This window comes from Cornus florida, unplaced genomic scaffold (assembly GCF_030987335.1).
Source record: "Cornus florida cultivar Cherokee Brave unplaced genomic scaffold, ASM3098733v1 CherokeeBrave_3.0.0_Hap2_Chr04, whole genome shotgun sequence".
NCBI classification, from domain to species: Eukaryota; Viridiplantae; Streptophyta; class Magnoliopsida; order Cornales; family Cornaceae; genus Cornus; species Cornus florida.
The window spans coordinates 44,523,246-44,533,595 of NW_026775574.1; the positions used below are offsets into that span (position 1 = coordinate 44,523,246).

Sequence of the window (10,350 nt, forward strand, 5' to 3'; positions counted from 1 at the left end):
TCTAAGAACCCCACAATAACCAACTCTGAAAGACCACACATTGATCCGTAAGGTTACAGATCCCCATTGTCGCCGGCCTTCCTTCAACACCCGTTGAGCCTCTGCCTGAGAAGGGAACCTAAACAGAATAAGTGAATCAGATAAGGGAGTAACACCCACAGGACGTATTCCATGCCCGGGCTGCCCATTCTTCAATCCGATCACACCCCCTTTCTTTGTCAAAGAGACCAACCAAACAAGATGAGAGAACCGTTTTTCTTTCGCTGATGGTGTCCCCGTCAATGTACAATGACAGCCCTCAATAAGGAGTTGCCGACTTCACATCCCCTCTGAGTGTAATTCTTGGAATCTTTGCAATCTCTAAGAAAGATTTCATCACAATCGAAGAAACCATGATCACCCTCAAATCGCCCCTAGTAGGGTGAAATCGCCCCTAGTGACATCATCGAGAGGTAAAGGATTTATATGGAAGGAGGAGAGGGTATTATAAAAGTGATGTAGCCCTTTGGGCTCTTTGTGACGTGGATGTAGGCCCTAGTGACTGAACCACGTAATATCTTTGCGTTTTTCTCATTTAATTTTTCTTTACATATATTTTATACTTTATAACATGGTATCATAGCCTAATTTCTTCTTAGGTTTGGACCCCTATTTTGGGATATTCCCTTAGCATCTGAAATGTTGCTAAGGATTTCTCAGTGCTATTTGTGACTTGCATGGACTGCCGGTGTGTTCAGTAGCATTGTTCTTCGCCTTCGCCGTGTCTCCTGCGGTTATATTGACTTGTTTGGGCTGCTGGTTTGTTCGGTAGCATTGTCTTCGCCTTTATCGTGTCTCCGATAATTTTTGTTTGACTTGTTTGGGCTGTCGGTGTGTTTGGTAACATTGTCTTCGCCTTTTCCGTGTCTCCGGTAATTTTTGTTTGACTTGTTTGGGCCGCCGATGTGTTCAGTAGCATTGTTCTTCGTCTTCTCTCTTCATCATTCACACTTGTTGTTACTCGTCATCTCAATGGCAAGTTGGGCATTCATGCTCCAACTTGAGGGGGAGTATTGAAGATTTAATAGAGAAATCAGTGGAGGAAAATCTTTCAGTAATTGATGTTGTTTCCTATTATTGAAGATTTGGTGTTATAAAGGAATCAGTGGAGAAAAATCCTCCTTTTTCCTATTTTCTATCTCTTTTCATTCTCATAATTTCTTCTCATATATAAAGGAGCTCCACCATTGTATTGTATATGTATTGAGAGAGTATTATAAAAGTGAAGTAGCCCTTTGGGCTCTGTGCCATAGATATAGGCCCTAGTGGCTGAACCACGTAATATCTTTGTGTTTTTCTTGTTTAATTTTTCTTTACATATATTTTATACTTTACAACAAGCTGCAAAGGGTTCACTCAGACCTATGGGATTTATTATTGGAAACATAAACATTTGCTCCAGTTGCCAAGATAAACTCTATGTGTCCTTTCTTTGGAAGCTAATTTGAATTGGCCTTTATATAAGCTTGATGTAAAGAATACTTTCCTTCATGATAACTTGGAGGAAAAGGTGTATATGACTATGCCACCATAGTATAAGCTTGTCAATGGTCAGAATTTAGTGTGCAAGCTAAACAAAGCCTTGTATAGGTTAAAGCAGTTGCCACGTGCTGGTTTGAGAGGTTCAGCACTATTGTGAAAAGAGTAGGGTATGCACAGAGTCAGGCAGATCATACTCTCTTCATCAAGAAGCACCAGGGCTGCACCACTACCCTTATTGTATATGTTAATGATATTGTTATAACTAGAAATGATCCCGAAGAGATTCATCAACTGAATTTGTTCTTGGGGACAGAGTTCGAGATTAAAGACCTCGGATCATTGAGATACTTTCTTGCATCGATGTGTAGATCGAAGAAAGGGGTGTTCATTTCTCGACGGAAGTATGTCTTAGATTTGTTGGCTGAAACAGGCAGGCTTGGAGCTAAACCTATTGATATTCCCATTGAGCAGAACCATAGGCTTAATGATGTAGATGGAGACCCATTAGATGATGTGGAAAGATTTCAGCGATTGGTTGGGAGACTGATTTACCTATCTCTCACACATCCAGCGATTGGATATTGCCTACACTGTTAGTGTGATTAGTTAGTTTATGCATGCTCCACGTATACCTCACCTTGAGGCAACTCATCATGTCCTTCGCTACCTCAAGGATTCACCTAGTAAGGGAATATTGTTTGGCCGACATGGCCACTTGCGTGTTGAAGCCTATACTTATGCTGGTTGGGTAGAGTCTGACAGATCAACGATCTAATTCAGAATGTTGCACACTTGTTAAAGGTAATCTTGTTTCATGGCGAAGCAAGAAACAGTCTGTAGTAGCTAAATCTAGTGCAAAGGCCGAGTTCAGGTCCATGGCACAGTGTTTGTGAGTTGTTATGGCTTCAAACAATGTTAGGTGAGTTGGGTTTTCCTGTTCGCGAGTTAATGAAGTTGTATTATGATAACAAAGATGCTATTAGCATTACCCACAATCCAGTTCAACATGACAGGATAAAGCACATTGAAGTCAATCAACACTTCATCTAGGAAAAGCTTCGTTTTGGACTTATTTATACTCCATACATCAAAACACATGATCAGGTTGTTGATGTTTTGACAAAGGGTATGAGCAAGACTGACTTATAAAATATGTTAATTAAGCTAGGCATGATAGATATCTTTGCACCAGCTTGAGGGGGAGTGTTATTAGGGGCTTATTTGTTATTATTTATATAATGTTGGGGCGTATGTGTAATTTCTTAAACTTGTTAGTACAAATAGAATGTGGTGGAAGTATGAATGTATTCTTTCTCTCTTTCCCCATCTCTCTCTCTTTTTCTCTCATCCTCTTTCTTCTTTTTTTCTTCTTCTTCTTATACTTTACTCTTGATTTGATTATCTCTTAAAGTCAACAAGTTGGTGGTGTAGGTAACAACGATGCAGGTAGGAGCAGACTGCGAGATGTAGGTAATGTAGGTTCAATTGATGCAACCCAATCTTCAAGCAATATGGATGCTTAAGAGGACCAGTCGTAAGTAATTGAGCAAATGGGAACACATCTTCATTGAACCGAACATGGCGAGAGAAATATCCTTTACCAGTTTGTGGGTCAAGGCACCGATATCCTTTTTGTTGGGTTCCGTAGTTTAAGAAAACACATGGCACCGATTTTGGAGAAAAGTTGCCTTTCCTTGTATCGCCTAGGAAGGGAAAACATTGACACCCAAATATACGAAGTGTCATAATCTGGAGGTCGATTGAAGAGCATCTCATAAGGTGACTTATGTTGTAACCTAGGAGAACGTAATCTGTTTATGAGGTAAACTGAAGTAGAAACGGCTTCCATCCAAAATTTTCGTGGAAGGAAGGCATGATGGCAAAGAGCAAGATCGTATTCAACAATATGATGATCATTGCGTTCTGTCTTGCCGTTTTGTACTGAAGTATGAGGGCATGTGACACGATGTTCAATGCCACTATTGGTGAAAAGAGCTGCAAAAACTTTGTTAATATACTCCTTTCCTCCATCAGTTTTGAAGTTACTTTATAGTGGTGCCAAATTGATTTTCAACAGCAAGCTTAAATTTGTGAAAGTAGTCAAGAGTTTCAGCTTTTCGAATTAATGGATATATCAATGTATATCTAGAAAAATCATCTACAAAGATTAGATAATAACGAAAACTACCATGAGACAATTCAAGAGCAAGCCCCCATAAATCTGAGTGAATAAGATGTCAAGGGGCAAGAGATTTTGTAGGGGATCATAAAAATGGCAAGCGACAACTTTTATTAATGGAACAGCTTAAGCAACTAGAAATATTATTGTTTCCAACAAAAGACAGGCATTTATTTCTAACTAAATAATAAAAAACATGTGGTACAGGGTGGCCCAAACGCTTATGCCAATTATCAAGAGAAGTATTCTTTCAAACCATGGTTGCAATGACATTGGAAGAAGGAGAAGGACAACGGGGCTGTGCTTATAGAGGAAATAGGAAGTCTTTACTCTTGCCTTGGTGAAGTACTATCCCTGTTTGTCAGTCCTTTATAGAGAAACCATCATGAGAAAAAGAGAGGACACAATTATTATCATGGACAAAACGAGAAACAAAAAGTAAGTTTGCTGTTAAATGTGGCACATGAAAGTATCTTTTAACTTAAAATTAGAAGAAGGGGTAGAAATATGCAAATCGCCAATGGAACGTATAAGTAAGGTATTACCATTTGCGACCACAACTTGATTTGAACCAGTATATGCTTGTCGGTTCACCATGTGTGAGTCATCAAGTGTCGTCATGTGATTGGTAGCACTAGAATTGGAAACCATGTGGATTTTGATGGAGAGGAGAAACTCATGGAAGAGAATGTTGCAGGAAGTTCATCAGGTTGTTGTGCATAGTTGTAGCATTGACGGCATGTGAGCGCACCATGACCTACCTTGCTATAAATCTGGCAAATAAGAGACGAATTGGTGTTTGAGTTTTGAGAATAGGTTGGAGGTCTATTACCACGACCACGATAAGCGCCGCTACGAGTGCCATGATTGTGAGAGGAGTGATGCTGATTGTTATGAGTATGATGCTGATTGTTGCGCCCTCTTCCTCGATCAGAAGAGAGCAGTATTTTCACGATCTGTACTTGGGTTTTGATAAATTTCAAATCGTTTCTCACGATTAAGAAGCATGTTGTAATTGATATAGTCTAAACAGAATTGACTATAACATCATAGTCAGGATCGAGTCCATGAAGGACACAACCAATCAAATCCATATCAGTCATGGGTTGCTAAATAAGAAAGAGCTCATATGAAAGCATTCTGATACGATCCATATATTCAGTGATTGAAGAAGATCCTTTCCGAATATTGGAAAGTTCATGTTTAATCTGATAATACCTAGCATTTGTCTCAGACATGTAGGCACAATCTAAGGCTGCCACTACCCATGTGTCATAAGAAGTCCTGTAACCCACAACCTGTGCGAGTACTTGAGGAGTTAACATAGCACGTAGCCAGCTAAGAAGAATATGATATTTCTTCTTCCATTCAAGGTATTTTGGATTTGGAGCCATTACAAAATTTTATAAGATAGTGGTTGGTGGCAGTGACGGAGCCAGGATTTCAAGTGAGGGGGGGCACATTGCCAAACAAAAAAAAAAAAACAATACGGAGTACACACACACACATATATATATAACAACTATAAAATTCAAAAAGACAAAGAAGAAGAAAATTATTAAAATATAAAAGGAAAGAAAAATGAAAGAACTTTAATAGGAAATAGTTAAAAAGTTTCAATTAAGGAAGAAAAATTTGACTTTTTCTACTAAGGAAATTTAAGGAATGTGAAGAGTAAAAGAAAAAATAAGAATTTAATTTTAGAAACTACAAATTTGAGGGGGGGCACTATATAAATTTTTTCATACATATGGAAATTTTTTTTAAAATTACCACATATATTATAGGTTGCTAACCAACTCAGGGGGGGCACGTGCCCCCCCTAGGCCTTCATTGGCTCCGTCCCTGGTTGGTGGACCTGTGATTGTGCCATCAACCATACTTAACATATCAGTCCCATAAAGAATGGGTAGGAGTTGGCTCTTCCATAACAAATAATTTGATCTATCAAGCTTGGGATTCCAGGAATAGGTGAGGAAGAGGAGAGAGATAGAGGTGAAGCATTGGTTGAAGTGGAAGAGGTTGAATCGGAGGCCATGAGATCATATTGTGGTAGAAAGCAGAGAGGGATTGTGAGATATTTACAAAAAAAAAAAAAAAACAACCATGTGTTTTAGGCTCTGATACCAAGTGAAAAACTGAGAATAGATGAGAAATAAGATAATAATTTGGAAAATGTTTACCACACTGAAATGATAGTGTCCTATTGTGTATTTATAGATACAATAATAAGAGAGATATTCTCTCAACGAACTTATCTGTTTGTTGTTATAACAATAAGAGAGAGATGGAGAGATCCTCTCAACAAACCTATCTAGATCTGATTTTCTGGTTTATCCAATATATTAGTAGCAAATCTCTTAACATCAACATTAGGCAACAACAACAGCTAGCAAATCAGACAAGCTAAGGTTGTACCATATTGTTTGTTTGTATCAATAATAATATACATTCAGGGGAAAAAATACCAATAAGAATTCAATAACATAAGTATAGTTGTTAAAGGCGCGCCTAGGCTCCAAAAAAGCCCCAGGCTCGTCAAGGCTCAGCTAGATCGCTTTAACCTACTACACGCCAGACCCCTTCAATCAGGCTCACATAAAGCCCTTAGGCTTACACTTTTTGTTAGGCTCCAGGCTCAAAAAAGGCGCGCCTTGTATTTTCTAATCATTTATTCGTATCATTTCCTTTATACTTAATGACTACAAAATTAAAATGTTCTATAGCATAAATCGTATTGTTTAACCATGTGAAATATTTGACAAAATTCATAAATTTATGGTTCACTACTAACATTAAGTGCAATTATTGCTTGATTATGAATATATATAATATTATATTGTTAAATATGCCTTATTATATACATGCACCTTACTTCGATCAGACTCGCGCCTTATACTGCGCCTTGCGCTTAGGCTCCAGAAGGCCTTTGGCGCCTTAGTGCGCCTTGAGCCTTTAACAACTATGAACATAAGTGAATTTACATTCAAGATTGAGTAATATTTTCTAACAGCGAAGGGGAACTAGACAGAGGTCCAACTATTTGTGTGTTGTCATAACATGTATAGTTTCTTTTGTATGTAAAACAAACATTTTGTATTTAAAAGAGAAGAAGAATATCCAGAGTTTTCAAATGAAAACTTCAAAACTTGAAATTTGGCAGTGGATAACTTATCCCACCCAAAAAAATAAAAATAAAAATAAATTATCAGGCTAAGTATATTCTAAGAAACGTTATTGGGAATGTCACCCTTCTCGACTAGAAGTTAGGCCTTCAAATTGCCCATCCCAGGAATCCAAAAAAGGGGAAATGCGTCCATCTCCAAGGACCTAAAAACCTTTTGGAGATCCAAATGAAAGTATTAGAAGAATCACTCTCTTTAATAGAAGGAATCAATCCTCTAGCAAGAGAGACTGTCAAACCACACTTAAAAAGTAAAAGTTCAACTAAAATTAAAAAACTGCAACAACTAGTGCAGAGAAGCAAAAAACAATCCCACCACTATGATTTCTACAAACGCCTCAAATCCCCAAATTACCCAAGGCAAAACCTAACATGTACAACTTTTTCCTACAATCGCCTATCAAATAAATAAATAAAATTCAATCTTCAACTGTTTTTAATTACCCCATAAAGCATGCAAAACTAGGTCATCACGAAGGGTATTTCCACATATCCATCAAATTTTCTTAATTAATTCCAGTTTTCCAAAGGTTTTTCAAAAATAAAAGTTCCCACTTCCCAGCCCTAATTTTTTCAAGAGCGTGTTACTTTTAATATTTTATAACACTGGGAAAAGGATGAAGTCATGAGGAATGGTAAAAACAAAGCACTTACAGATTTTGAAAACTCAGACCCTGCTACAACAAAATACATTGGTCTTCCATTTCTTAAAATTTTGAAGCTTTTCATTAGTTGGTTCGTGGGGGCCATTGCTTAGTGTGCTAAAATGCTCAAACTGTCAAACGTGAGAGCGCGGGTTTGAATCCTGAGAGTGACCCCTTGTTTACTTAGTTCAATCTAGAAAGATTTCATTTTTTACCCCAAACCCTATGGTCCTTTTGCAATAACTTGGGGTCTTACACTTTTAACTTCAAATAATCAGTGACAGATAATATCATTCCAATAACAATTATGTAATATTTACCAATTGTTAAATTAAAATGAAAATAAAGAACAGACAATACTTAACAAGAAACATGCCACAAGTTACCATTTTAGCAATTTTCACTACTTTTCCTCTATCTGTTATATCTCTGTCACCTAACAATGACCACTTCTTTCAAAAGTCCGAAGCAAAACAACAGATGACTTTATAGTACTACTAACAATAATAAGATGCACATTTGATTGCCCCAATCATAACCTAGGCACATCATTTGGTCATATTTGGAGAATATTGAACCAATTTTTTTATCTTTCTAGTTTTTCTAGGCTCCTGATAATCATATATATTGCAAGTAGCCAAGTACTCTCACTTATTAGTAGCAAGAAACTCTACTCCACCTTGCCAGGATGTCTTACCTCCAAGCTACCTTAACTATGAAAGCATCAGTATCTAGATCTTGTTTATAGAAACTTGTGAGGTTCTATCATACCGACCAATATGGATTGGAGCAAATTCTGACAATCTCCTCGTACCAGGCTAATCATGAAGCCGTAGCCTAGAAAATACAACTCTATGTGCATACAAATGTCGCTTAAAAAGGTAGCAACAGTAGTTGCTAATTTGTTTTCTATTTTCCAACCAATAAGCATTGTCTACCGAGGAGCCAACAATCTCCATGAAATCTTCCCTCCTAAAATTCATATTCTGATACCCAAAAACAAGGCAATCTCAAACAAAACAGACCAAGAAATGAGACATAATTTATTTCATAGTCCTTCAAGATTAACCAATGTCCCTAAAACTAACCATGTATACCTTATAAGCTGATCAAGTCTATTGTAAATCACACATCCCACATGTATATTCCAGTCAAGCAATAAAGCCTTGATTCTAGTTAATGAGGGTCGGGTAGATAGATTTTTTCAACTAATGTCATCTTTTTTGCCATTACCTTTTCTTTGGTTACTGAAAGATTTGAGGGGAAGGAAAAAAAATAAAATAAAAAATTGGCGCCTTTAATTTTTTCCTAGGTGAACGTTTTGGCCCCTTTGTTGGTCCAACAAAATGAAAAACTAAATTCAAGAACGCAAAATGGCAGAAATAAGAACAGATGAGAGGTGTAATTATCTTCCAAAGTACTAATTGATCAATTATTGTAGATTCAAAATTTTGATTTCTCTTCGTTTCCACAATCTTTAAGCAACCAAACATATGGGTCCTAATTCCAACAATTCGAAACACATAAAGAAGACAAAATTTAAAGATGTTTAATTTTGCTTCGTCAATTTATTCGCAATAACAAGCTAATTATCCTCTAAAAAGAAGTAACGCCATTTAAGAATCCCAAAATTACACAAAATATCTGTAAATATCAGGAATCTACTCTTCTAATCACTCGGATAAAAGGAATCAAATGTACATCCAAACTGCATACATATAAATTGATGGGTCAATTTAAATTTATATAACAAACATCTATATATATATATATATATATATATATTAGTGAAGAGAGAAAGCTCTAGAGACAAACCTGATGACAGGGATGAAGAAATGAAATTCAAAGTGATCTACAGATCCCTCGGCCTTTCTGGTCATATATAATGGTTAGAGCTGTGAAGTGAGTTGACCTTGTTTTGCCTGAGTTTCTTTTTCTCCGTCATCTTTTTTTGAAAGTTTGCGCTTTTTTCTGTTTTTTTTTTTTTTTTCTTTTTCTTGCGTGCAAGCGTTGAACTCCATTTCATGTACGCTACAAAACAGTGCAAATTGGAATTGACTGGACTCATCGAAGAAAAGTTTATTCGACTCGTCGTCATTTTATACTTTTGACGTTTAGGTTAATTTCACCGCAGGCTGAAGCTTTTAATTTTTTTATTTTTTTTTTTTACCTGGCAAAGAGGAACAATCGTCAACAAATCAAACCATACAATCTTTAGCTGCTAGAAGAAGAATCTCCGGAGGAATATGGACAAGAGCGACATCCTTAAACAAATGAGTTCGAGAAAGCGCTGCAATAGCATTGGCCACCTCATTGCCATGCCTTGGAACATGGCGAAGACAAGATGAGGCGAAAGACTAAAGCGCCAGCCGAATGTCAAAAGAAATGGTGTGAATATCAACAGGCCCTGGATCAATGTCAGAGACAGCCTTAACCAAAGCCAAAGAATCTGACTCAAACCAAACCATAGTAAAAGGGATAGCTAACTCCCAAAAAACTGCTTTGCGTAGACAGATAGCCTCAGCTGATGTCGCACTTGAGGCAGGGAATTGACTAAAAACCATAGCCTGCATAATAGAGCTCAACGAATCTCAGAAAACAGCTCCACCACCTCCCACTTGAGAAGATTCAGAAAAAGACGCATCCACATTATACTTAACAATACCTAAAGGAGGGGGCAACCAGCTAGACAAAGAATATGAGAAAGGCTGAGGGGGGAAAGATTGAAGCTGACCTCGGGACAGACGCAAAAACAAAACGTCTGACCCCTTCTTGAACTCCCAAAATGAAGAGCATGTCAATCTAACAATCTGCACCGCATC

At 37.3% G+C, this 10,350-nt stretch overlaps 1 protein-coding gene across 3 annotated transcripts in view; it reads right to left on the reverse strand.

Moving 5' to 3' along the window:
- The window catches only part of LOC132303204 (E3 ubiquitin-protein ligase RGLG3), a 102,471-nt gene extending 92,880 nt beyond the window's left edge, over positions 1 to 9,591 (reverse strand). For all 3 annotated transcript variants that reach the window (XM_059800372.1, XM_059800373.1, XM_059800371.1), the window contains exon 1: positions 9,344 to 9,591. The gene's annotated coding sequence lies outside the window, so the exon portion shown is untranslated. The remainder of the gene's footprint in view (positions 1 to 9,343) is intronic.
- Between the last annotated feature and the right edge of the window lie 759 nt (positions 9,592 to 10,350).